The following is a 4371-nucleotide window of genomic DNA, read 5'->3' as shown; positions in this document are numbered from 1 at the left end:
TTCTCGCACCTAACTTTTATTTCTTCGAGTTCTGGCAATACCCAATTTGTATTCTCGCACTTACCTTTTATTTTTTCGAGTTCCATAAGTATACGACCTTTGTTCTCGCATCTACTTTTTATTTTTTTTAGAGTTCCAGCAGTATACGACCCGCGTTCTCGTACCTACCGTTTTTATTTCATCGAGTTCCAGCAGTACTAGACTTGTGTTCTCACATATACCTACCTTTTATTTTTTCAAGTTCTAGCAGTACCCAACCTCCACTCTCGCACCTACCTTTTATTTTTTCGAGTTCCGGAAGTACCCAACATCTGTTCTCGCACCTGCTTTTTATTTATCTCGAGTTCCAACGATACTCAACTTGCACTCTCACACCTACCTTTTATTTTTTTTCAAGTTCTAGTAGTACCCGACCTACGTTCTCGTACTAAAATCTTTGCTTTCCTAGACCCTGAGCCTGACGTGCTTTTAAATATTACTTTCCAAGACCCCGAGCCTGATATGAATTCTTGAGTTCAAGCAGTATCCAACCTGCGTTCTCGTATGTATTTTTTATTGTCTAAGTTTCAAAAGTATCCTCATATTCTCATGTTGCATTGTGATCATTGTCTCGACCTTGACAAAATTAATGTTCATTTATTTACTAGTTACTTACCATGATAGCATTCAAACCTCAGTTTTCTTACTACTAAGTAAGCAACAAGTAAAGAGGGGCAACTGTGAACACTCGAGTTTGCCTCTTCCTAAGTCGTAGAGTCGGTCTTCCAACCGAAAATTTGGATCGCGACATTAGCATATATCACACGCCATATATTTAATTTATATTATTATGCCACAATTACTGTAATTATCATTAGCCTCATTTAGATTCACAATTATAATTATTAGCATGATTAATCTAGAATCATGATTGTATCATCTCTAAATGTATTTAGACATTCCTAATCTATGGAATAAGATACAACATTAAATATCATTTTCTTTCTTGGTATTAGAGCACTTAAGCTTGAAGGCTCTCGATCCAACCAAATCAATCATGCCCTCCACTGCAAACTCAAACTAGAACAATAACCTTCCTTCAACAGTTTTTGTCTGGCTGGACAAAGATAACTATCCTCTATGGAAATCATTGGTCTTACCATTGATTAGAGTTTGCAAAATCGATGGCCATGTGCTAGGGAAAAAAGAATGTCTAGAATAATTCATTATTACATATGATACATCTAAGAAATTCAATCCTAACTATGAGGATTGACAAGCAAATGATCAAGCCCTCTTAGCATGGCTGATGAATTCTATGTCAATTGATGTTACAACACAGTTGCTGCATTATGAAGCCTCCAAGAAACTTTGGGATCAATTTGAAAGCCTTGCAGGTGCACACACCAGATCAAGGATCATCTACCTAAAAACAGAACTTCACAACACATGCAAAGGAGAAATGAAGATGGAGCAATATCTTTCAAAGATGAACATTCTTGCTGACAAGTTAAAACTGGCAGGATCACCCATCTACATCCCTTATATGATGATTCAGACACTAAACAGGTTGGATTATGAATACAATCCAGTTGTAGTTAAATTGTCTGGCCAGATCAACATCAGTTGGGTTGATTTGCAAACTTAATTACTAGCCTTTGAAAGTAGATTGGAGCAACTCAACATCTTTAGTAGCCTCAACCTGAATACATCTACAAACTTTGCTAGAAAAAATGAGTCTAAAGGCAACATATTGGGATCACGACAATTGGAGATGATTTAACTCTTGAGGTATGAGAGATGGTAGAGGAAGAGGTAGGATGTCAAAACCAATGTGTCAAGTATACAACAGAATTGGTCATATTGTAGTACAATGCTATAATCGTTTTGATAAGTCCTATACATGAAAGAAACATTATGCTGAGGGTGAGAAACAAGGGACTCATAGTGCATACATAGCCTCACCCTATCATGGTTAGGACTATGATTGATACTTTGATAGTGGAGCTAGTTAGCAATCATGTGACACACCAAATTGAGAAAATCCAAGACCTTCATGAAAACAATGGTAAGGATTCCTTGCTAGTTGGTAATGGTGAGTAATGGCTTCAGGTTAACCAAATTAAGTAATCTCAACTTCCATGATGTCTTGTATGTTCCAAAAATCACCAAAATTTTATTAAGCATATCTAAGTTAAATGGCCTAACTGACAAACTGACAAGGAAGACACTTCTAAAGGGGAAACTTAAAAATGGCCTATATCAAATTTGTGTCAATAAAGACTCTTGTGTCTACATGTCACTCAAGAAAAACTGGCATAAAAAGCTTGGGCATCCCAATAATAAGGTTCTAGAAAAGGTGTTGAAAGACTGCAATGTGAAGATATCATCTAGTGACACATTTACATTCTATGAAGCTTGTTAATTTGGCAAACTATACTTGTTGCTTTACAAATCTTCTTCCTCACATGTTAAGGAAACTTTAGATTTAATTCATACTGATGTTTAGGGTCATGTCCCAATTTTATCTCCATTTGGTTATAAATATTATATTCATTTTAATGATGACTTTTAGTAGATTCACATGGATTTTCCCTTAAAACAAAAATTAGATATCATATATGCACCCACTCAGTTCAAAACTATGGTTTAAAACCAGTTTAAAAAGAAAATAAAAATCATTCAATATGATGGAGGTGGTAAATATATTTTCAAAAGATTCCCACAAAATAAGGAATTATATTTAGAATTTCTTGTCCTTACACCTCTCAACAAAATGGCAGGGCTGAAAGAAAGCCTAGGCATATTGCTCAACTAGGACATACACTATTAGCACATGCCAAAATGCCCTTACAATTCTGGTGGGAAGCTTTCTCAACTACTGTCTACCTAGCCAATAGATTTCCATCATCATCGAATCCAAATAAAAGCTCATACTTCTTAATTTTCAAGAAAGAACCCAACTATGAGACTTGAAACCATTTGGTTGTGTCTACTACTACTGTCTAAAACCATATAGTCAACACAAGCTTTAATTCCATACAACTAGGTGTGTATTCCTAGGTTAAAATAATTTACACAAAGGATACAACTGCATCAACTCTCATGGGAGAATTGTTGTCTCAAGCCATGCGATCTTCAATGAGAATCACTTTCCCTTCCACGATGGCTTCATTGACACAAGAAATCCATTAAAGAGACTGATTGAAAATACATCTATTGTGTTTCCTACTTGTCCTGCAGGTACCATTATAAGCAACACAAGTGAACCAAACACAATGTGGTCAACCATAAGGAAGAGAATGCAATTGGAAATTCAACAAACAATGATACAAATGAAGGCCAACTAGTTCTTAGTGAGTCCTTTGCTAATGATGATAACAATTCATCAAGAGAAAATGAAGCAAATGATTCAACCTCAGCAAAACCAATGAAGAACAACATTCAAAATACACATGAGAACAACCAACAAAGTCATCAAGACAACACCAACGTTCATTGGATGCATACTAGAAGCAAAGATGAAATTTACAAGCCTAAGCAACCCTACATAGGATTAACAAAAGCACATGCCAATGACAGAACTAGCAAATGTCAAAGAAGCACTAATCAAGCCAAAATGGAAAGAAGCCATGGATACATAATTTAAGATCTTGGTGACTAATAAAATTTGGACATTGGTACCATTTGAAGGCCAAGAAAACATCATAGACTAAAAATGGATCTTCAAGACTAAATACAAAGCAAATGGATCAATTGAAAGGAGGAAAACATGATTGGTTGCAAGAGGGTTTCAACAAATAATAGACATAAAGTTTGATGAAATATTCAGCTATGTGATCAAATCCAGCTCACTAAGAATCATTTTAGCCATTGATGTACATCTCAATTGGGAAGTCAGGCAATTGGGTATAAATAGTACATTCTTAAAAGGAAGTCTCAAGGAAACAATGTTTATGTATCAATCCGAGGGATACATAGTCTCCACCAAACCTAATCATATATGTAGATTATCCAAAGTCGTATATTGTCTAAGGCAGTCACCAAGAGCTTGGTTTGAAAAACACCAAAAATGACTCATCCTTTTTTACTCTTAGAGGTACAAACCATATCACATTCCTCCTTAGTTATGTTGATGACATAATAGTAAAATGTAGCAACAACAAATTCATAGAGACATTCATCAATCAACTTAATATTGCTTTCTAACTGAAAGACCTTGGACATATACACTACTTTCTGGACATGGAGGTTCATAAAAATGATAGTGGAATGTATCTTTAGCAAACAAAGTATATAAGAGATATCTTTAGGAAGTTCCACATGAAGAAAGTTTTAGTTTGTCCAACACCAATGGTTTTAGGTAGGCAATTCCCTACTGAAATCCTACTT

Source organism: Lupinus angustifolius, unplaced genomic scaffold (genome assembly GCF_001865875.1).
Source record: "Lupinus angustifolius cultivar Tanjil unplaced genomic scaffold, LupAngTanjil_v1.0 Scaffold_209_3, whole genome shotgun sequence".
NCBI classification, from domain to species: Eukaryota; Viridiplantae; Streptophyta; class Magnoliopsida; order Fabales; family Fabaceae; genus Lupinus; species Lupinus angustifolius.
Note: the sequence above shows the minus strand (reverse complement) of the source record.